The sequence below is a fragment of the Gadus chalcogrammus genome, chromosome 9 (assembly GCF_026213295.1).
Source record: "Gadus chalcogrammus isolate NIFS_2021 chromosome 9, NIFS_Gcha_1.0, whole genome shotgun sequence".
Lineage (NCBI taxonomy): Eukaryota > Metazoa > Chordata > Actinopteri > Gadiformes > Gadidae > Gadus > Gadus chalcogrammus.
This window is the reverse complement of record NC_079420.1, coordinates 26,399,476-26,423,277: the sequence shown is the minus strand read 5'-3', so window position 1 is coordinate 26,423,277 and position 23,802 is coordinate 26,399,476. Positions and strand designations below refer to the sequence as shown.

Below are 23,802 nucleotides of genomic sequence, written 5' to 3'. Positions count from 1 at the left end.
TTGGTGCAGGATGATGCATGTGAAAATCCTCCTGTGCCTTATCTTGAAATCAAGATCAAATATTGCATGCGGTGTGTGCGGTATGTTAATGTACTTCCACAAAATGTTGGGTGTAATGTCCGGATATGTGTCTGCCCATTTACTCTCACATGTGGGTTTTTGCACTCTATGTGTCAATGCATGCTTGTACCAAATCTTTGTCTTGACATCAGTAATGGCGTGTGACTCCCCCCCCAGGCACAGGAAGATTCCCACCACATCATCCTGCCCAACCCTCCCCTTATTTCTAAACCCGTCCCCCCATTCACTCATCACACACTCTTCCACTCTCTCCAACACTTTCACAATCACTCCCCTCCTATATGTTATCCCCTTCTCTCTCATTATCCTAATCACTCTTTCTTTATCCCATCTCCCTCCCCTGTCGACTAGATCTCCCACCCGCTTCAGCCCCGCCCTCTCAAGAGCCACGCTCTTGATGACCCCTCCGCCCCCTTGTTTAAAATATGGGCTGGAGAGGAAAGGTAGCCTCATCACAGACGCTCTTGACTCGCATACGAGTGCAGTCTTATGAAACAGCAGGAACCACGCGTTGAGCACCTCCTGGAAGAACCGCGGCAGATGTGCATATGCCGCTGCGTTCTGCGTCTGCAACAAATTGTCATCACTTAAGAGACCAAATGTGCTCAGCCACTGGCTGAAGTGGCCCTTCCAGGCCGCCTCCCGACTTGCATCCCTAAATTTGCCTATCAATTTAGTTCGTAACGCAGTTCTTTTTGCGAGTACGTCCATCAATCCTAGCCCACCCTGATCATTGACCCTTATCAGCGTTCTATGCGCTATACTGGCTGCTTTGCTCCTCCAAATAAAGTCTCTAACGACTTTGGCAATCTTCTGCTCAGCCCAAGTCGGAAGCGCACAAGTGCTCAAGGCATGATTCACCTGCGACAACACTAGAGCATTGGTGACGGCCACCCTTCCCCTCAACAGCAGACCCCTAGCCCTCCACATACTCAGGGTCTTTTGCATACGCCCAATAACATCCTTCCACGTCAAATCATCGCATTCATTCTCATCACTACCAACATACACTCCGAGCACTTTTCTTTGATTCTCCACTACTTTGAATCCCCATTTGTTATCTAGGTCTTTGTTCCTACCCATCCCCATTATTTCAGATTTCTCCATATTAATTTTTGCTCCTGAAGCTCTCTCATACGTTTCTATATGTTTCAACACTATATCCACATCACTCTCACTTTTTACCATTACATTAATATCATCCGCATACTGCATTAAACTAATTTTTCCCTTACCTATTCCACACACTCTTTTGTCATTCAAAATTAAAGCCGCCAACGGCTCCGCCACCATGCTATAGAGCAGTGCTGACATTGGGCAGCCCTGCCTCACTGACCTCTTGACATCGAAAGAGTCAGTCAGAGCACCGTTACACTTAATTTTACTCTTAGCCCCCCCATAGAGCAATCCCACCCACCCCCTTAATTTAGTCCCAAGTCCAAGTTTCTCCAGTACCCTCCCCAAAAAATCCTGATCCACCCTATCAAACGCTTTGTTTAAATCAATCCCCAGCCACAATCCTCCCTCCCCTTCCATATCTCTAACTACCTGTTTTATTGTTAATATCGAATCCCCAATGTCCCTCCCCGGAATGCTATACGCTTGAGTTGGACCTATTACTGAGCCTATTACCTCCCTCATTCTATTCGCAAGTATCTTAGCAATAATTTTATAGTCAGTGTTGAGTAGACTGATTGGCCTATAGTTATCAAGATTTTTGTTATCACCCTTATTTTTATAAAAAATCGTAATTATGCCTAATCCCATACTCTCCGGGAGCCAGCCTGTTTTCTCCACATACTTGCAGAGTTTTTCAACCACCGGAGCCAGAATTCCCTTAAAGCCGACGTAAAACTCGGCTGTCAGACCATCACTCCCCGGGCTCTTATTCTTGTTTAGTCCATCAATAGCACTATAAATCTCTTGCACAGAAAATTCACAATCGCACCAAGCACTATCCTCCCTACTTAAAGTCCTCTCCAGTGCCTCTAAGGCCTCTCCCACACTATCCTCATCACATGCATCTTTTTTAAATAAACACTCATAATAATCCCTAACTACTTTTAATATCTCTTCCTTATCAGTTATTATTTGACCACCATTATCTAATACCTCCTTTATCTCCGTTTTATTTTGTTTTTGTTTTTCCAAACCCAGGAAAAAGGCTGTGCTCCTTTCCCCTTCGTACATATATTGTATCCTGCTTCTAATAGCAGCCCCTCTACACTTCGCTACCTCTAAGGCACTCAATTTTTCTTTTAAATCCACATATTTTTCCGTACATATATTACCCTCCTCATCTAACAGTTTAATTTCCTCATTTAGTTGTTTTCTCAAATGAACCTCCTCTGCATTTTCCCTTTTCCTTTTTTCTATACCATACCTGACACATTTGTTTTTAATTCTTATTTTCACACTCTCCCACCACACACTCATATTCGCATCATCATTCCATTCATCCATCGTTCTCTTCAAAAAAAAACCCATGCTCTTCATAAACACAGCATCTCCCAAAAAGCTGGCATTAAAGCACCAAGGCCTCTGGTTGACACTCCCTCCCCTCCCTCCCACCTCTAACCTAATCCCCGCGTGGTCACTCCAGGTATTATTGATGTATTCCACACTCTTAATTAATTTAACATTACCACTTTGTACCAACACAAAGTCAATCCTACTCTGTTTCAGAGTATTAGCAACAAGTTGCCTCCTTGAAAAAACCTTTTCCCACGGGTGTAGGACTCTCCATATGTCTACCAATTGATAGTTCTCCATCAAGTCCCTAAGGGTTTGCCTAGTGCTGTCCCCTTTAAACGTATTGTTACTCGATAAATCAGACCGAGTCAAAATAACATTAAAATCCCCCACAATCATACAGTTAGGGTTGCACCACACATTTAAACCAGCCAAAAAAACCCTCCTCTCCTTCTCCCCATTGGGTGCATGTAAATTAATTATTCTAAGTTCCCTCCCCTCATAAACACAATCAACAACTAACAACCTCCCCTCTAAATCTCTATGAACTAAATTAATCCCCGTTATTTTAGCACTATTAAAACATATTGCCACTCCCCTGGCCCTGGGAGTCCCTTCAGAAAAATAAATCTGGCCTTTCCACTGCTTTCTACTCCTATTCAGTAGGTTGTCATCCCACCTAGTTTCCTGTAAACACAAAATATCAGCTCTTATGTCCAATATGGCATTTCTTTTATATTCAGTTCTCATACCGTTCGCATTCAGGGAAAAAATAACCAAAGCCATAAATAATAAAAAATAAAATAAGGAAAAACCAACGAAAAAGAGCCAGCTAGCACAATAACCTTCATCAAAAAAATTAACAATTCTTATTCTTCTTCCCACTCCCCTCCGTCTTTTGCTTTGCGGACATCCTTTTTTTCGCCTCCCTTAGCTCCTCCATGTCCATATCACTCCCCGAGCTCCCCTCCCTCACAGTATTATCCACAAAATCCCCACTCTCACCCACCTCATCATTGCCCCAAATCATTTTAAGTACAGTTTTCCCCGTCCCATCCCCAAACATTCTTACCCCTTCCCGTCTTTCACCTCTGCCTCTCACGCTCCTGTCTCCCTGCCGCCGCGGCAGGCCCTCGCTCCGCTCTCCCCTCAGGTCCGCAGGCTGGCCCGAGGTGAGCTCCTCCTCCAGCAACGTGGGGAATTCCTCCCCCCCAGAGGCACCGTCCCGGTCCATGCTCGCGCCCATGCCCTCCTCCTCGTCCTCACCACCACCGTCATCCGGCGCCCCCGGTTCGTCACCATCCAGCTCGCCGCCGTCCTCCTCCGCCTCCTTCTCCACCGGGCATATACAGTCTCTCTCTCTCCTCCGGCATGTCAGACACTTTGCCACCCCAGTGGCACACTCCCGAGCGTAGTGGCCCTGGCATCCGCAATTATGACAGGTAAAATCCGGGCACTCACGCAGGATGTGGCCCGGCTGCATACAGCTCCTACAAACCTTCATCTGGCGGTCGTGGATTACTCTAAAGTATTCAACACCCGTTGCGGTATTGAATTTAGTGGAATATGGCAAGGATTGCACGAGCTCATTAAATTTGACCCGTACAATCCTTGTACCATCGGCAATATTGGTGCCCGGCCACATCCTCCTCTTGATTGACGAAAGCGCCCGGACTCCCCACCCACTTAGTTTATCCAGGATTTCCGCATCAGAAATGTATGCTGGCAGGGTAAGAAAGGAAACCACCAGCTCGTCATTACATAGTTCTCTGGCAATAATCCTAGTGTTGTGTATTTTAAACCCATCGAGCAGACGGTCCTTCCCCCTCTCTCCGCACACCGTCACCTCCAGCTTCCCGAGGGCCAGCACCCTACAGGCCCGGATTTCTCCGCACACGACCGCCATAGCCTTCATTAATTCTCCTATGGGTATAACGTCCCCGCACTGCTCCACGCAAACCGTGAGCCTCCTCTCATACATGCGCTCTACCTTCTTAATCCCGTCCACTGTTTCTCCACCAGCCACCTGCTCTTGCCCGCCTCCAGCCGCCTTGCCGTTCCCATCTCCCCCGCTCTCTCCTTCTCTCCTTTCTCCTCCCGACTCCTCCGCAACACTCCTTCCTCCTCGCAACCCGCCAGCTTTTCCGTCCTCCTCCACCTCAAGTCCTGCTCCATTCACCGTCCCTCCAGCTCGCTGCCCGCCGGCACTCATTTCGCCCGGTGGCTTCGCCGAAGCTAGGCCCCGGATCATTCTCGCCTCCACCGTTGCAAACAAACAAAAACGACTGGAAAAGTATATATATAATAACTCAGAGCGATCCCCCAACAGTCTATGACTGCGGGGGACGAAAAAAAACACAAAATAACTGGCTTGTTAGACCAGATAGCAACACTCCAAAATTCTCTCCACCAGAACAAACAATTTACCATGCGGCTGTCCAAAAAAAAACACTACGTACTCCAACACTGTAGGGGGCGTCAGGGTGGTATGGCCGTAAGCAATTAGTGCAGGCGCAAAACCAGGTTTTATACAGTAGCACATAAGGAGTGAGAAAGCTGCTGAGGCTCGACGTTACACTTTTACAAATACTATCATTAGTTAGATATAAACGGCAGTAATTGATTCAGTAGGACTCCTTATCCATGTAAACGATCATTGTGACATCTGAATTCATTAATTATCTGAAATACACTGCATGTGCGTGTGATGTTAAATGTTTGAACCAAGGTTAACGGTTAAAGTGTAAGAGAATGGGTGGTGATTTTTTGACGTCCTCCCATGATCTGAAGTGAGCGTGCGTGTTTGTGTTGGTGAAAGTTTAAGAAATGTACAACTGTCGGTTCAGCTCTCTGGTGCTCCCTGCTGGCAGTATCACTATACTGTCCTCATGTTTCACAAAAATAGTTTTGAGAGACGTTGTCAGTTTTTGTATGTTGCTTAAATCCTCCAAAGCGGTTGGAAGTAAACATCAGGTCACGGTACGCCACGGTAGGCCACGGAGGCAATGAGCTCGAGTTGAAAAAGAAAAAGCTTACAGCACCTGGTATTCCCAGGCGGTCTCCCATCCAAGTACTAACCAGGCCCGACCCTGCTAGCTTCCGAGATCAGACGAGATCGGGCGTGTTCAGGGTGGTATGGCCGAAAGCAATTAGTGCAGGCGCAAAACCAGGTTTTATACAGTAGCACATAAGGAGTGAGAAAGCTGCTGAGGCTCGACGTTACACTTTTACAAATACTATCATTAGTTAGATATAAACGGCAGTAATTGATTCAGTAGGACTCCTTATCCATGTAAACGATCATTGTGACATCTGAATTCATTAATTATCTGAAATACACTGCGTGTGCGTGTGATGTTAAATGTTTGAACCAAGGTTAACGGTTAAAGTGTCAGAGAATGGGTGGTGATTTTTTGACGTCCTCCCATGATCTGAAGTGAGCGTGCGTGTTTGTGTTGGTGAAAGTTTAAGAAATGTACAACTGTCGTTTCAGCTCTCTGGTGCTCCCTGCTGGCAGTATCACTATACTGTCCTCATGTTTCACAAAAATAGTTTTGAGAGACGTTGTCAGTTTTTGTATGTTGCTTAAATCCTCCAAAGCGGTTGGCAGTAAACATCAGGTCACGGTACGCCACGGTAGGCCACGGAGTCAATGAGCTCGAGTTGAAAAAGAAAAAGATTACAGCACCTGGTATTCCCAGGCGGTCTCCCATCCAAGTACTAACCAGGCCCGACCCTGCTTAGCTTCCGAGATCAGACGAGATCTGGCGTGTTCAGGGTGGTATGGCCGTAAGCAATTAGTGCAGGCGCAAAACCAGGTTTTATACAGTAGCACATAAGGAGTGAGAAAGCTGCTGAGGCTTGACGTTACACTTTTACAAAAACAATCATTAGTTAGATATAAACGGCAGTAATTGATTCAGTAGGACTCCTTATCCATGTAAACGATCATTGTGACATCTGAATTCATTAATTATCTGAAATACACTGCGTGTGCGTGTGATGTTAAATGTTTGAACCAAGGTTAACGGTTAAAGTGTCAGAGAATGGGTGGTGATTTTTTGACGTCCTCCCATGATCTGAAGTGAGCGTGCGTGTTTGTGTTGGTGAAAGTTTAAGAAATGTACAACTGTCGGTTCAGCTCTCTGGTGCTCCCTGCTGGCAGTATCACTATACTGTCCTCATGTTTCACAAAAATAGTTTTGAGAGACGTTGTCAGTTTTTGTATGTTGCTTAAATCCTCCAAAGCGGTTGGCAGTAAACATCAGGTCACGGTACGCCACGGTAGGCCACGGAGTCAATGAGCTCGAGTTGAAAAAGAAAATGCTTACAGCACCTGGTATTCCCAGACGGTCTCCCATCCAAGTACTAACCAGGCCCGACCCTGCTTAGCTTCCGAGATCAGACGAGATCTGGCGTGTTCAGGGTGGTATGGCCGTAAGCAATTAGTGCAGGCGCAAAACCAGGTTTTATACAGTAGCACATAAGGAGTGAGAAAGCTGCTGAGGCTCGACGTTACACTCTTACAAAAACAATCATTAGTTAGATATAAACGGCAGTAATTGATTCAGTAGGACTCCTTATCCATGTAAACGATCATTGTGACATCTGAATTCATTAATTATCTGAAATACACTGCGTGTGCGTGTGATGTTAAATGTTTGAACCAAGGTTAACGGTTAAAGTGTCAGAGAATGGGTGGTGATTTTTTGACGTCCTCCCATGATCTGAAGTGAGCGTGCGTGTTTGTGTTGGTGAAAGTTTAAGAAATGTACAACTGTCGGTTCAGCTCTCTGGTGCTCCCTGCTGGCAGTATCACTATACTGTCCTCATGTTTCACAAAAATAGTTTTGAGAGACGTTGTCAGTTTTTGTATGTTTCTTAAATCCTCCAAAGCGGTTGGCAGTAAACATCAGGTCACGGTACGCCACGGTAGGCCACGGAGTAATGAGCTCGAGTTGAAAAAGAAAATCTTACAGCACCTGGTATTCCCAGGCGGTCTCCCATCCAAGTACTAACCAGGCCCGACCCTGCTTAGCTTCCGAGATCAGACGAGATCGGGCGTGTTCAGGGTGGTATGGCCGTAATCAATTAGTTCAGGCGCAAAACCAGGTTTTATACAGTAGCACATAAGGAGTGAGAAAGCTGCTGAGGCTCGACGTTACACTTTTACAAAAACAATCATTAGTTAGATATAAACGGCAGTAATTGATTCAGTAGGACTCCTTATCCATGTAAACGATCATTGTGACATCTGAATTCATTAATTATCTGAAATACACTGCGTGAGCGTGTGATGTTAAATGTTTGAACCAAGGTTAACGGTTAAAGTGTCAGAGAATGGGTGGTGATTTTTTGACGTCCTCCCATGATCTGAAGTGAGCGTGCGTGTTTGTGTTGGTGAAAGTTTAAGAAATGTACAACTGTCGGTTCAGCTCTCTGGTGCTCCCTGCTGGCAGTATCACTATACTGTCCTCATGTTTCACAAAAATAGTTTTGAGAGACGTTGTCAGTTTTTGTATGTTGCTTAAATCCTCCAAAGCGGTTGGCAGTAAACATCAGGTCACGGTACGCCACGGTAGGCCTTGGAGTCAATGAGCTCGAGTTGAAAAAGAAATTGCTTACAGCACCTGGTATTCCCAGGCGGTCTCCCATCCAAGTACTAACCAGGCCCGACCCTGCTTAGCTTCCGAGATCAGACGAGATCGGGCGTGTTTTTTTTTTGTTTTTTTTTATTATAAAAATAAATCAGATTTTACATACAAGCGTAATCTACACAGAGGGGAAAAAACATATACTTGAATTCAAATGTAAAATCACAAAATAAATAAAATAAAAGTAAACAATAACATCAGCATTTCAACAAATAGGTCCTCCTGCCATGCATTATTCAATCTTATACATCAGTTTCCCTTTGTCATTGACAGAAATGAAACTGCATCCATTAACAAAATGTTGAAATTCTTCCTTTTCATACTTAAAAATTAAACTTATGTCTTTTTTCAACCCTGATACAAAGTAGGCCCAGACAGATATTATTTTTTGTTCAAAATGCGCTAGATTCCTTCTTAGCCATACAGCATATCTAGCATGACTTAGTACATAGTTTATCATATTTATGTTTACTTTCTCCTTCTTTTCCCATACTCCTCAAAATACTGCTTCCCCCAGTTCTCCTGCAAGAATTCCTTTAGCTTCATGAAAAAGATCTTCAATTTGTCACACTCATAATACAAATGCATTAATGTCTCCGGATCAGTTTTGCATATATCGCACTCCCTTCTTACATCCTTATTTATTTGGTGTATCACCACATTTGTGTACAGTCTGTTGTGCCGTAATTTAAAATCATGATCCTGACATTCTATACTATTTTTGCTTACATTCCACTGCTTCCATATTTGATTTCCTTCCATACCTGGGAACACCTTTTCCCAAACCTTTTCCGATGCAGGTTCCTTAAATTCCTTTTGGATCAGCGCTTTGTAGTAGTCCTTTACCTTTGAATCCCTTAGTGGCCTTTTTTCCCCATTATTTTCTATATATAACTCGGGGAACGTTATTTTCCTTTCTATAACCACGTTATTTTCTATTTGCCTCACCCAATCTATTGGTATGCTTTCTTTTATTTTATCGTACATATTTACAGTAGTGGTTTCGTTCATTTCTTCATCATACTCCTTAACTGTGTCTATTATAGCCTGGTATCTTAGAAACCCAGGTATGAATTCATATAGGCAATGTTTTATTTGTGTTAGTCCAGAATAAAATATTTTTTTATCCCATAACATGTTATTGTTCATTTTTATCAATGGGTTACACCATATTGGTTGATTTATTACCTGACTGTATTTTGTGCATTCATATTTAATGTTTATTCTGTATTTCCCCCATGCATCAAACACCTCTTTATAATATCTAGGCACTTTCTCATACATGGAGTTTTTCATTATCATTATTAGACCGTTTTCTTCACATCTTCCATTTTTATATAAATATTCCTTAAAAACATTTTTCCATCCATAATCAACCCTATCATACAGATACTTTTTAACAGTTTTTATTCGTATTGTTTTTTTCTTAATATTCAAGTCCACCAATTTCAATCCTCCTTCTTCATATTTCCCTATCAGTGTCTTTTGTGCTATTCTTGCCAGTTTCCCATCCCAAATGTAATTTGTAATTGTGCCGTTTAGCTCTTTGTGCACCCACTCTGGCATGTCTATCACAGTCAAGGCATAGACAATCTGGGATAGTATTAATGCATTTACCACTAAAACCTTCCCCTTTAATTTCAATCTCCTCGGCTTCCACGCATTTAATGTGTTTTTCACTTTATTTATTACCCCATTCCATGTCTCATCTCTCGCCTCCTTTTCTTTCACTCCCATATTTATCCCCAATATTTTCATATAATCATTTGAAACTCTAAAAGGTATGTTACAATCATTTTGGTTTATATTTCCGACGTACATTATTTCAGTTTTGTCTATATTTACTTTAGCCCCTGCTGCTCTCCCATATATTTCCATTTTTCCCATTATCCTTTTCACGCTATTCATATTTTTTACCATACATGTGGTGTCATCAGCATATTGCTGTATTTTGCTTTCACCCCCATTTGGCAATTTTATCCCCTCTATTTCCTTATCCTTCTTTATCATTTCCGCGAGACTTTCTGCAGTTAAGCTGTAAAGTACTGCCGATAGCGGGCACCCTTGCCTCACAGATCTTTCCAATGGAAAAGGATCTGTTATAGCTCCATTTATTTTTATCCTACTCCTTGCATTTTTGTACAATAATTTAATCCAGTTGATTATTCTTTGCCCAAAACCAAATTTTTCTAATGTGCAAAATAAAAAACTATGCTCAACCCTATCGAAGGCTTTATTAAGGTCCATACTTAAAATAATTCCACCATCCTTCCCCATGCATTCGATTGTGTCCCTTATTGTGCAAATAATGTCCGATATGTCCCTCCCTGGTATCCCATACGCCTGTGTTGGTGCTATGATTGTTGGTGCTGCTGTTTTTATTCTGTTTGCTAATACCTTTGTTAAGATCTTGTAATCCGTGTTTAGTACAGTTAGCGGTCTATAGTTTTCCAGTTTTCTTTTGCTTCCCTTATTTTTATATATGATCGTTATTAGTCCTGTTGCCAGCGACTCTGGTATCTCCTGCTCCTTCTCCATCTCTGCATAAAGTATGTTTAAAATTGGTAGCAGATCGTCTATAAATGTTTTATAAAATTCACTTGTAAGGCCATCTGTTCCCGGACTTTTATTGGTATTTAATGACATTATTGCTTCCTTTATTTCTATGTCTTTGATGTTGTCATCACACATACTTTTCTCATCATTTGTTATCGTTTTATTAATATTACCTAATACTGTATTTATATCTTCCTTCTTTGCATTTCCTTTTTTGTATAGATTTTTATAAAATGTCCCAACATTTCCAATAATGTCTACAAAATCATTTATTATCTCTCCATTTTCATTTTCTAACTCTTCAATATATACCCTTTCCTGTTTCCTTTTTTCTAATCCCAAAAAATAGCCTGTGCATCTCTCCCCCTTCATCGCATATTTCTCCCTACTCCTTGTTATTGCCCCCATACATTTATTCTGTTCATAAACGTCCAGTTTGGATTTCACCTTTATGTATTTTTCTATGCTATGTTTTGGATCCTTATCAATTCTTTCTGCCTCTTCTGCCAGCTCATCCTTCAAACATTTTATTTTCTCTCTTTCGATAAAAGCCCGGACCTTTGCATATCTAATACTTATTGTCCTTATCTTTTGCTTCAGTCTTTCCCACCATAATCCCTTGTTTCTACACATGTCCATGTTCTTTCTTCCATTCTCTATGCAGGCCACTATTTTATTTCTATATCCCTCTTCCTCTAGGAGAGTACTGTTTAGGCACCACACTCCTCCTCCCCTTCTCTCTATCCCAGTACCAACCTCTATTGACAGGATTGCATGGTCACTGAATGATGTGAATTTATACATCATATTTTTTATAAATTTAACCATTGTCTGATGTGCTATACACAAGTCTATTCGGCTTTGTTTTAATTCCCCCATTACCATTTGCCTTCTTGAGTACTCTCTCCTGTTTGGGTTTTCGTTTCTCCATACATCAATTAATTGTTTTTCCTCCATTGTTTTCAGAAAAACCTTTCTTGAAGCATCATTTTTAAATTCCTTCCCTCTTGCCATATCCAACCTTGTACTTTTTAAATTAAAATCTCCCACTATTATACAGTTTCCCACACACCATTTTCCTAAATCCAAAAAAAAAGCCTTCCTGTCTGCTTCTATATTTGGTGCATATATATTAATTATTCTGTACTCTATCTTTTTGTATTTAAATTCTATGATTATGACTCTTCCTTTTTTATCTTTGTAGATTTCTTTGAGGTTTTCTACAGTATTATTTTTTATCAGGATTGCTACCCCACATGATTTATCCGTACCATGGTTTGCATACATAATGTCTGTCCATTTCGTTTTTATATCTTTCATGATATGGTCTGTCCAGTTCGTTTCTTGCAGACATAACATGTCATTATTTTTACATTTAATTAATAGTTTTCCAAATTTGCTTTGATTCCTTAGCCCATTTGTGTTGAATGAAATCAAGCTTAACATTAAACACATAATTACGGTTTCATTCCCAACCTTCATTTTGTCCTTCTTTCCTCCCTCTTCCTCCTTTTCTCCTCAGCTTGGAGCGCAGCTCTGTCCTCATGTTTCACAAAAACAGTTTTGAGAGACGTTGTCAGTTTTTGTATGTTGCTTAAATCCTCCAAAGCGGTTGGCAGTACACATCAGGTCACGGTACGCCACGGAGTCAATGAGCTCGAGTTGAAAAAGAAAAACTTACAGCACCTGGTATTCCCAGGCGGTCTCCCATCCAAGTACTAACCAGGCCCGACCCTGCTTAGCTTCCGAGATCAGACGAGAACGGGCGTGTTCAGGGTGGTATAGCCGTAAGCAATTAGTGCAGGCGCAAAACCAGGTTTTATACAGTAGCACATAAGGAGTGAGAAAGCTGCTGAGGCTCGACGTTACACTCTTACAAAAACAATCATTAGTTAGATATAAACGGCAGTAATTGATTCAGTAGGACTCCTTATCCATGTAAACGATCATTGTGACATCTGAATTCATTAATTATCTGAAATACACTGCGTGTGCGTGTGATGTTAAATGTTTGAACCAAGGTTAACGGTTAAAGTGTCAGAGAATGGGTGGTGATTTGTTGACGTCCTCCCATGATCTGGGGTCTCATTTATAAAACTGTGCGTGGGATCGTTACTAAAAATGTGCGTACGCCCAGAAGCCAAGTTTTGCGTGCGCCTAAAAATATTCGGATTTATAAAACACTGCGTACGCACACATGTACGCAATCTTCGCTTTATAAATCACATACTGACTACAATTGTGCGCAGCTGAATCAGCTTCACGTTCCGCCCTCTACACGCCCCTTTTTAACCATAAATGGTCAATGCAAATGACCTCGTGAATGCGATCTGCATATAAAACAGACTCAGATGCCGGTATTATGTCTTGTTGGAAACAATGGCAGAAGTACTGAGAAAAGCGAAATTTCACGGAGGTTGAAGTGGAGACACTTGTGGGTGAGATGTAGGTCCGAAAGGTAGTTTTGTTCGGCGGTCACGGGATTGGGATCCCCAACAACAAAAAGCAGAGTGAGTGGCAACATGTTGCTGCAGCAGTGAACTCTGTCAGTAGCACGGAGCGCACAGTCCCAGAATTAAAAAAGACATAAGAGTTACATATTTTTATGTAGCCTACTAATAAATCGTTATGGTCCCTATATACCCTCTCCCTCCGAATCCTTCCATTTGCATGGTCCGCCAGAAGTGCCATATGGTGCAGCATTACCACGACGCTCACCTCTGTATTTATTGGGTTACGGTAATAAGACTGACCGAGAACACCTTGGATAATCAGTTTGTAATCTTCTTGAACATAACCCCTTTTTAATGCCTGATTTGTCATGAAAAGCATCAAGAGTAGCGGACAACGATTGTGATGAGGAGTGTCGCTTGGTTTTCCACACTTTTTAATTGACTTGATTGACATTTGATTATGTGTTTACAGTGTCACATAAAAATATGATGTTGTTGACACATGTTGGACAGATGCTTTATTCCATGCAGTCGCGCCGTCAGTGGACAGTATGGAGTGACGGGATTAAATATAGAGATTTTTATTTTATTTATATTCTAAGGAGATGTTTCTGGAGTTATAACTGAGAAATAACGCAGTTGACTTAAATTATTCTGATTAGGATTTAACGCATGATACGGGTTGAAATTAAATGTATGAATGGCGATGATAAAACATAATCGTTCTTCTCACTCTACAATTCTTCGGTCTGACTTCAGTTCACCACCACACCATCTGTGTCGCCAATCCTCCTTTTCCTCCAAACCATGCGTACGCATGGGTCAGAGTTTGCTTAGGGCTGCGCACATTTTCCCGTCAAGTTGGTTTTTTATAGATCACAACCTTGGCGTGGAAAGTCACGTACGCAACTTTTAGGCCCGTTTTGTGCGTACGCAACGGTTATAAATGAGACCCCTGGGCCCTGTACCACGAAGCTCGCTTAGAGGGTTAGCGAGGTATGTTGAGCTCCAAGCCTGGGTTAGTTGTACCACGAAAGTCGATCTCTTTTAGCGTCGCTGTATCACCATGGTGACTTATGCTCGCAACCAAACCTGGTCGGGAGCAGTTTTTCGGCTTAGTCTAGCCGGAGATCGGCTACTTAAATCGGCGTGCGCAGCTTCCTAGCCCCTCCTCTGACAATGGCGTCACCATTTGTGGGTGTTCCCGTGGACCCCGGCGCACTTCTCGTACAGGCGTCTCTCCGGAGACAGGGTTTTACGGGACAAAACCGATCCCTTGGCATTGTCTGACGATATTCAGATTTCAGACTTTATTGTCATTGTGCAAACAACGAAATTGGGGTTCTTCATGAGAGATACAGATTCTCATCAGAGGGTGTTCGTTATTTGATCGTCCTTTTGGACCTTATGTAGACAATGATTACTGTTGCGCATTGTGTTTCAGTGACAGAATGCTAGAGTGGAGGTAGCGCGTCAGTCTTGAATTTCTGCGCGGGAGGTTCGACTCCCAAGTGACGAGAATTTATGTGAAGCTTAAAAAGTCCTAATTCTAATGCATATGGAATACTTATTCACTAAAGCTTATGGAATTATATTTTTGTGATTATTTCGAACTTGAACCCATATTTTCAAGGCCGTGCTGGCACCACATCTATGGGGGTAAAATGCATGATGAGAGACCGGCGAATTTGAACCCCGGTCGCTGGCGTTCGGGTCTTATACTAATCCACTACGCTACAGCCGCTACCACTCAGAGGTCGAAAACATGCGATACATTTCTTAAATAGGGTGTATTTAAAGTGAATTCCCTAAATGATAGAATAAGGCAGGATGGACGTTGCTTATGCATTTTTAAATCATCATCATTCTATTTGGATTAATGGCGAACAATTCTGCATTTGGCATAGTTATTTTACAGACAATTTGCAGAATCTTTTCACTTATACTCATATAGACTGCTTGATGTATCGTAAAGGTGAGAAAAATGACGCAAAAAACGCCCCTTTCACGTGAACGCGCACTGAACCTAAAGCGGAAAACCTGGTTCAACTAATTGAATCTAAAGTGAGCTTCGTGGTACCATTTAACTCTGATTGCGAGTTGCGGCTCTGTCGAGCCAGGTTTTCCCAAGAAAGCCTGGGTATGTTCAGCGAGCTTCGTGGTATAGGGCACTGAAGTGAGCGTGCGTGTTTGTGTTGGTGAAAGTTTAAGAAATGTACAACTGTCGTTTCAGCTCTCTGGTGCTCCCTGCTGGCAGTATCACTATACTGTCCTCATGTTTCACAAAAATAGTTTTGAGAGACGTTGTCAGTTTTTGTATGTTGCTTAAATCCTCCAAAGCGGTTGGCAGTAAACATCAGGTCACGGTACGCCACGGTAGGCCACGGAGGCAATGAGCTCGAGTTGAAAAAGAAAAAGCTTACAGCACCTGGTATTCCCAGGCGGTCTCCCATCCAAGTACTAACCAGGCCCGACCCTGCTTAGCTTCCGAGATCAGACGAGATCGGGCGTGTTCAGGGTGGTATGGCCGTAAGCCATTAGTGCAGGCGCAAAACCAGGTTTTATACAGTAGCACATAAGGAGTGAGAAAGCTGCTGAGGCTCGACGTTACACTTTTACAAAAACAATCATTAGTTAGATATAAACGGCAGTAATTGATTCAGTAGGACTCCTTATCCATGTAAACGATCATTGTGACATCTGAATTCATTAATTATCTGAAATACACTGCGTGTGCGTGTGATGTTAAATGTTTGAACCAAGGTTAACGGTTAAAGTGTCAGAGAATGGGTGGTGATTTTTTGACGTCCTCCCATGATCTGAAGTGAGCGTGCGTGTTTGTGTTGGTGAAAGTTTAAGAAATGTACAACTGTCGGTTCAGCTCTCTGGTGCTCCCTGCTGGCAGTATCACTATACTGTCCTCATGTTTCACAAAAATAGTTTTGAGAGACGTTGTCAGTTTTTGTATGTTGCTTAAATCCTCCAAAGCGGTTGGCAGTAAACATCAGGTCACGGTACGCCACGGTAGGCCACGGAGTCAATGAGCTCGAGTTGAAAAAGAAAAAGCTTACAGCACCTGGTATTCCCAGGCGGTCTCCCATCCAAGTACTAACCAGGCCCGACCCTGCTTAGCTTCCGAGATCAGACGAGATCGGGCGTGTTCAGGGTGGTATGGCCGTAAGCAATTAGTGCAGGCGCAAAACCAGGTTTTATACAGTAGCACATAAGGAGTGAGAAAGCTGCTGAGGCTCGACGTTACACTTTTACAAAAACAATCATTAGTTAGATATAAACGGCAGTAATTGATTCAGTAGGACTCCTTATCCATGTAAACGATCATTGTGACATCTGAATTCATTAATTATCTGAAATACACTGCGTGTGCGTGTGATGTTAAATGTTTGAACCAAGGTTAACGGTTAAAGTGTCAGAGAATGGGTGGTGATTTTTTGACGTCCTCCCATGATCTGAAGTGAGCGTGCGTGTTTGTGTTGGTGAAAGTTTAAGAAATGTACAACTGTCGGTTCAGCTCTCTGGTGCTCCCTGCTGGCAGTATCACTATACTGTCCTCATGTTTCACAAAAATAGTTTTGAGAGACGTTGTCAGTTTTTGTATGTTGCTTAAATCCTCCAAAGCGGTTGGCAGTAAACATCAGGTCACGGTACGCCACGGTAGGCCACGGAGTCAATGAGCTCGAGTTGAAAAAGAAAAAGCTTACAGCACCTGGTATTCCCAGGCGGTCTCCCATCCAAGTACTAACCAGGCCCGACCCTGCTTAGCTTCCGAGATCAGACGAGATCGGGCGTGTTCAGGGTGGTATGGCCGTAAGCAATTAGTGCAGGCGCAAAACCAGGTTTTATACAGTAGCACATAAGGAGTGAGAAAGCTGCTGAGGCTCGACGTTACACTTTTACAAAAACAATCATTAGTTAGATATAAACGGCAGTAATTGATTCAGTAGGACTCCTTATCCATGTAAACGATCATTGTGACATCTGAATTCATTAATTATCTGAAATACACTGCGTGTGCGTGTGATGTTAAATGTTTGAACCAAGGTTAACGGTTAAAGTGTCAGAGAATGGGTGGTGATTTTTTGACGTCCTCCCATGATCTGAAGTGAGCGTGCGTGTTTGTGTTGGTGAAAGTTTAAGAAATGTACAACTGTCGGTTCAGCTCTCTGGTGCTCCCTGCTGGCAGTATCACTATACTGTCCTCATGTTTCACAAAAATAGTTTTGAGAGACGTTGTCAGTTTTTGTATGTTGCTTAAATCCTCCAAAGCGGTTGGCAGTAAACATCAGGTCACGGTACGCCACGGTAGGCCACGGAGTCAATGAGCTCGAGTTGAAAAAGAAAAAGCTTACAGCACCTGGTATTCCCAGGCGGTCTCCCATCCAAGTATTAACCAGGCCCGACCCTGCTTAGCTTCCGAGATCAGACGAGATCGGGCGTGTTCAGGGTGGTATGGCCGTAAGCAATTAGTGCAGGCGCAAAACCAGGTTTTATACAGTAGCACATAAGGAGTGTGAAAGCTGCTGAGGCTCGACGTTACACTTTTACAAAAACAATCATTAGTTAGATATAAACGGCAGTAATTGATTCAGTAGGACTCCTTATCCATGTAAACGATCATTGTGACATCTGAATTCATTAATTATCTGAAATACACTGCGTGTGCGTGTGATGTTAAATGTTTGAACCAAGGTTAACGGTTAAAGTGTCAGAGAATGGGTGGTGATTTTTTGACGTCCTCCCATGATCTGAAGTGAGCGTGCGTGTTTGTGTTGGTGAAAGTTTAAGAAATGTACAACTGTCGTTTCAGCTCTCTGGTGCTCCCTGCTGGCAGTATCACTATACTGTCCTCATGTTTCACAAAAATAGTTTTGAGAGACGTTGTCAGTTTTTGTATGTTGCTTAAATCCTCCAAAGCGGTTGGCAGTAAACATCAGGTCACGGTACGCCACGGTAGGCCACGGAGGCAATGAGCTCGAGTTTAAAAAGAAAAAGCTTACAGCACCTGGTATTCCCAGGCGGTCTCCCATCCAAGTACTAACCAGGCCCGACCCTGCTTAGCTTTCGAGATCAGACGAGATCGGGCGTGTTCAGGGTGGTATGGCCGTAAGCAATTAGTGCAGGCGCAAAACCAGGTTTCATACAGTAGCACATAAGGAGTGAGAAAGCTGCTGAGGCTCGACGTTACACTTTTACAAAAACAATCATTAGTTAGATATAAACGGCAGTAATTGATTCAGTAGGACTCCTTATCCATGTAAACGATCATTGTGACATCTGAATTCATTAATTATCTGAAATACACTGCGTGTGCGGGTGATGTTAAATGTTTGAACCAAGGTTAACGGTTAAAGTGTCAGAGAATGGGTGGTGATTTTTTGACGTCCTCCCATGATCTGAAGTGAGCGTGCGTGTTTGTGTTGGTGAAAGTTTAAGAAATGTACAACTGTCGGTTCAGCTCTCTGGTGCTCCCTGCTGGCAGTATCACTATACTGTCCTCATGTTTCACAAAAATAGTTTTGAGAGACGTTGTCAGTTTTTGTATGTTGCTTAAATCCTCCAAAGCGGTTGGCAGTAAACATCAGGTCACGGTACGCCACGGTAGGCCACGGAGTCAATGAGCTCGAGTTGAAAAAGAAAAAGCTTACAGCACCTGGTATTCCCAGGCGGTCTCCCATCCAAGTATTAACCAGGCCCGACCCTGCTTAGCTTCCGAGATCAGACGAGATCGGGCGTGTTCAGGGTGGTATGGCCGTAAGAAATTAGTGCAGGCGCAAAACCAGGTTTTATACAGTAGCACATAAGGAGTGTGAAAGCTACGGAGCCCCCCAAGGGACATGGAGGAAAAAAAAAAAATTGGTTGAAAAAAAAAAAAAAAATTTGGTTTGCGAGATCTCGCAAAAGGTTTTGCGAGATATCGCAAAAGACTTAGCGAGATATCGCAAAAGACTTTGCGAGATCTCGCAAAAGACTTTGCGAGATATCGCAAACCAACTTCCGGGTCAGAATTTAACTTCCGGGTCAGAGGAAAACCAACCACAACGATGGAGTTCGGGAGATTCATCGATGTTTATTTTGAGCTTGGCCTCAAATATTCGGACATCCAAGCCATACTTGCCAGTAGGCACGCTTTCCAGATAAGTGAGAGACATCTCAAGAGGATACTGTGAGATAGGGGACACTCTCGCCGCAAGGCATACTCTGACCTGTCGGTCCTGGTTGATTTTATTAGCCACCAACTGCAGTACTCCGGACAGCTTCACGGGTACCGATGGATGTACGCTAAATGCAGGGAGCATGGACTGCGTGTGAGGAAAGAGGATGTGCGGTTGTTGTTAAAAGAGCTCGATCCAAGAGGAGTGTCAAGAAGGCTAGCGAGACGTCTCAGACGACGAAACTACTTCTCTAAAGGGCCGAACTTCATATGGCACATTGACTCTTATGATAAACTTAAGCCATATGGCATTTGTATCAATGGAAGTATTGATGGCTTCTCAAGGAAAATGATTTGGCTCAATGCTTACACGACAAGCAGTGACCCAAAGTTGATCGGAGGGTATTACATAGAAGCAGTGCAGCGTTTGGGTGGCTGTCCCAGAGTTGTGCGCGGCGATCTTGGAACTGAAAATGGCTACGTCAGAGGCTTTCAGCGTTTCCTCGTCCCCATCCAGCCAGACTGCACCATTGACAGTTACTTGGAGGGAGCCAGCACCGCCAATCAGAGGATTGAATATTGGTGGGGTTTTCTCCGTAGGGAGTGCGTGGAGTTCTGGTTAACTTTGTTTGCAGACCTCAGAGACAACGGTTTCTTTGATGGTGGGTTTCTGGATAAAGGTCTCCTTCAGTTTTGTTGCATGGGACTCATCCAGGTGAGTAAATTAATTATCTATATATTTTTTCATGTGTATATATGTGTAGCTTATGTGAGTGAGATATGAGGGGTAGGATTAGAGGAAGAAGAGGAAAAGTAGAAAAGGGAGAGATAAACAGAGGAGTTGACAGAGAGGGACATGAGAGGAAGAGACAGGTTGGGGGGGATGAGGGTGAATGCTACAATGTTGTGCTTGATTTAATTTGGTAGGCTAATCGCACTAGTGCGACAGGTTGTTAATGAACAGATGCTGTCTTTGAGACACAGAGAGGATGATGCACGCCACTGCTTAGAGGGCTCAAAATTAACAATCACCAAACTGGGTAAAGTAGTCGTTGTTGAGTCCAGCCGCCACTTTGGCTGGACACATCTTGTCCTTCAGCTGCAGAGAGCTGAGAGCAGTCAACAGTAACCTATAGACACATTTTGAAATAAGCCATTGAAGAACTACTCCGAAAACATACACAACAACCTATTTAATTTATCCTAAATTGCAGAAATCGGTTTACTAATTAATTAAATAGGCAGTGTTCAATGTATAAAGTTTGGTTTTAATTAAAAGGAAATGTTCTAAAAATGATTAGCATTAATATAATAATTATGTGTATACATAAACAATATACAGATATAGACATTCATATTATTGTTCTATGGGGGGGGAAACAATTCTGAATCAGCAAAAGTTCTTATTGGCAGGTTAGACTCTTGTCCAAATAAGTGCAATTTTTTCTACAATTATTACTGCACACAAGGATATAATATTGATTGTGAATCTCAAATGTATTTTTATGCTACTGAATTTTTGTGCTTGCTGGCACCAGTGCTACCACTTAAAAAAAATCTGCGAACAGCCCTGGATATGCATTTATAGTTCTTCCTTAATGTATTTACTGTTTTTATATTCTTGCTTTTAACAGGATGAGTTGGATGACACTGCACAGGTTTGGAACACACACACCATCAGGCCATCGAAAAATCCTAACGTCCCCAGCGGTCGGCCGAACGTGATGTTTGCAGTACCTGAACTCTATGGGACAAGAGACTTCCTTTCCCCAATTGAAGATGGTGAATTTCAACTGTGCAAAAACGAATGCATCTTTCGCCAGACCAAACCGTGTGATCCAGATCTGTATGAACTATGCAACATCTTTATGGCTGAGTCCAATCTCACCCTAGCAACAGATCCATATCAAGCAGTGAACTTGTACATGCACCTCAGAGAGGCCATCAAGGCATGTGTGTAGGTCAGGTGTATTTTGTGGTCACATATGTAAATAATTCACCTTGCTGTTCTGTTCCTTTTATAAGTTTGTGGTCACATATGTAAATAATTCACCTTGCTGTTCTTTTCCTTTTATAAGTTTCCTTTAAAGGTCCCATGACATGAAAATGCTAAATATTATATTTTCGCTAGCTGTTCTGCTCGCCTTTGAAAAAACGGAGGCTCAAGCGCGCTGATTTGGAATGTCTTTATTTATGTCGTCATAAAGCATCTAAGCTCCTCCCCTTACTCTGCCTGGCCCGCCCAGAGACGTTGGCCAGCCAATGAGACGCAACCGTGTGAGCGCCACATGTGTGTGAATACACACACTGTAACGCAAGTGTTTCTTGTCGGTGCTTTGACGTCTCTTGTATTTCCACAACGAGACTGTCGTGGGGGTTATCTGAGCCATGGTTGAGAAGGACCTGATAGAATATCATTGGATTTCAAATGATGGGACCAAAAAATGGATGTATTTATCTAACTCTGAACTTCTGATGGCCAATCAGTACAAATATTGACATGTTACCGACAGAAAAGCATTTTGAAATTATCTGTGCATTTACAACCTGTAGTTTCAAATACTGAGAGAGGGGTTAAAAACGACAATACACGCTATTCATGTTTTGTTGAGACTGGAACATTTTTTATTACTGTAACTATATTGCTATCCCCTATTTAATCCTGGTGTGGAACTCTGAATAAACAAATTGCCAAACAAGTTTGGTGCTGTTTCCTGGTATTTTCAGGCCACATCTTACACTGGCCACATTAGCTAGATGAAAAACTTGGCAATGAATTAATAATTGTACTTGTTCAAGAACAATTGACTTAATTGTTCTTGTAATCAGACTAGTATTACCTCTCATACCATGACAAGTTCCTGCAGTCTTCTTCTTAATGTCACATGATGTTGCTGTGGTGTCAAGACAGCTGATTGTATACAGCAGGGGGTGCGGTCATCCTGCCGGTTCAAGTAGGATGGCCTGAAACCTGTATAAAATCAGCTGTCTTGACACCAGAGCAACATGTGACATTTCAACCCGGTATCACGCCAGGGCGTAAAATAGATACGTTTGTCGACATCGCAAGGCGTGTTCAGGGTCACGCTTTGCTCGAGCAAAGCGTGACCCTGAACACGCCTTCTTCTCCATTCGAAATGAATGGGGGAATAGCACCAACAGGGGGCGATACGTTCTCCTAGCATTTGGTGAAATTGTTACGTAGCCTATATTAATCTTTATCTGAATGGGAAATGCAATATTTTAGGACAGATACACCATTCAACGTTTTTCTAATGACATTTCTAGCGAGAAATGTACATTTTCCTTGCATAATCTTCAGTCAGTGAATGTGTATGATCTTTATTAATCTTTATTATCTGAATGGGAAATGCAATATTTTAGGACCGATTCACCGTTAAACGTGTTTCTAATAACATTTCTAGCGGGAAATATACTTTTTACTTGCATAATCTTCAGTCAGTGATTGTGTCTGCTCTTTAGTTTTATAGTTATTAGGAAGATTTCATCGGCTCGCTCGTATGTTTCAACGACGTCAGGTTGCTAGGGACGCTGCTTTCGCTAAACTAGCAGCTCACGTGTTTCCTGCGTTTGTTATTAAACCGTTACTTTATGTAACTTTTAATGAAGTCATCTAGTTAGAAACACGGTTATCTGAGAGCCAATCCAGTCGCCAAAAGCATACGTTGACAGTGTACGTTTTCGTGAACACTGGATTACGTCGCATTTCAACATAAAATAGCGTGTTAAGCACACACACACACACACACACACACACACACACACACACACACACACACACACACACACACACACACACACATACAATGCATTTCGCTTCTAAAACAACAACAAAAAATATTCCCTCAAATATTATTTCTTTCAAAACATTGGCGAAAATATAATATCTTTTTTTATTTGGGCTGCCTGTAGGACATTTTGGGTGGATTTTGAACGGTATGTGGGCAGGAACATTAACAATCAAAACATGTCAGGTTATGAAAAGTAAAAGTCAATTAACAATTAACAATTTATAACAAATTAGAAAATGTGGCGAAGAAAAAAAAAGGCAGTGAGGCACACGGATTAAGTATGTCCCAAGTGTATGCGCACTGCATCCTAAATAGATTATTTTTATGATCAGATGTCTGTAGAATAGAAAAAATGCGATTTGGAACGCAGGGAACACTTGTAGCTCGCAGGTAAGTGACTGTTAATTCAAACGGAACCGGTAAAACGAAAAAACACACAGTCAATGACGAACCATAATATTACAACTTGTATTATCAAGCCAGTCCAAGAGTTTAAAGTATGTCCATATTCAAGTAGTTGCTGGACAGTATGTTGTCAAACTCAGTGCGAAATTCGGGGTATGAACTGTAAGTACACGGTAGTTCAAGGGTAGCTCCACAGGTAC

General features: G+C 42.4%; 11 non-coding genes across 11 annotated transcripts; all 11 read right to left on the bottom strand.

The window, feature by feature from the left end:
- Positions 1-5,582: 5,582 nt before the first annotated feature.
- Positions 5,583-5,700, bottom strand: LOC130389859 (5S ribosomal RNA). Its single transcript, XR_008896645.1, has one exon. It is a non-coding gene; the product is annotated as a 5S ribosomal RNA (ribosomal RNA).
- Positions 5,701-6,229: 529 nt separating this feature from the next.
- LOC130389847 (5S ribosomal RNA) lies at positions 6,230-6,348 on the bottom strand. The gene has a single exon (XR_008896633.1). It is a non-coding gene; the product is annotated as a 5S ribosomal RNA (ribosomal RNA).
- Positions 6,349-6,877: 529 nt separating this feature from the next.
- LOC130389844 (5S ribosomal RNA) lies at positions 6,878-6,996 on the bottom strand. Its single transcript, XR_008896630.1, has one exon. It is a non-coding gene; the product is annotated as a 5S ribosomal RNA (ribosomal RNA).
- A 527-nt stretch (positions 6,997-7,523) lies between these two features.
- Positions 7,524-7,642, bottom strand: LOC130389846 (5S ribosomal RNA). The gene has a single exon (XR_008896632.1). It is a non-coding gene; the product is annotated as a 5S ribosomal RNA (ribosomal RNA).
- A 4,795-nt stretch (positions 7,643-12,437) lies between these two features.
- On the bottom strand, positions 12,438-12,556 carry LOC130389850 (5S ribosomal RNA). Its single transcript, XR_008896636.1, has one exon. It is a non-coding gene; the product is annotated as a 5S ribosomal RNA (ribosomal RNA).
- A 3,076-nt stretch (positions 12,557-15,632) lies between these two features.
- LOC130389922 (5S ribosomal RNA) lies at positions 15,633-15,751 on the bottom strand. Its single transcript, XR_008896700.1, has one exon. It is a non-coding gene; the product is annotated as a 5S ribosomal RNA (ribosomal RNA).
- A 529-nt stretch (positions 15,752-16,280) lies between these two features.
- Positions 16,281-16,399, bottom strand: LOC130389911 (5S ribosomal RNA). Its single transcript, XR_008896689.1, has one exon. It is a non-coding gene; the product is annotated as a 5S ribosomal RNA (ribosomal RNA).
- A 529-nt stretch (positions 16,400-16,928) lies between these two features.
- LOC130389899 (5S ribosomal RNA) lies at positions 16,929-17,047 on the bottom strand. Its single transcript, XR_008896678.1, has one exon. It is a non-coding gene; the product is annotated as a 5S ribosomal RNA (ribosomal RNA).
- Positions 17,048-17,576: 529 nt separating this feature from the next.
- Positions 17,577-17,695, bottom strand: LOC130389838 (5S ribosomal RNA). The gene has a single exon (XR_008896625.1). It is a non-coding gene; the product is annotated as a 5S ribosomal RNA (ribosomal RNA).
- A 529-nt stretch (positions 17,696-18,224) lies between these two features.
- LOC130389837 (5S ribosomal RNA) lies at positions 18,225-18,343 on the bottom strand. Its single transcript, XR_008896624.1, has one exon. It is a non-coding gene; the product is annotated as a 5S ribosomal RNA (ribosomal RNA).
- Positions 18,344-18,872: 529 nt separating this feature from the next.
- Positions 18,873-18,991, bottom strand: LOC130389845 (5S ribosomal RNA). The gene has a single exon (XR_008896631.1). It is a non-coding gene; the product is annotated as a 5S ribosomal RNA (ribosomal RNA).
- Between the last annotated feature and the right edge of the window lie 4,811 nt (positions 18,992-23,802).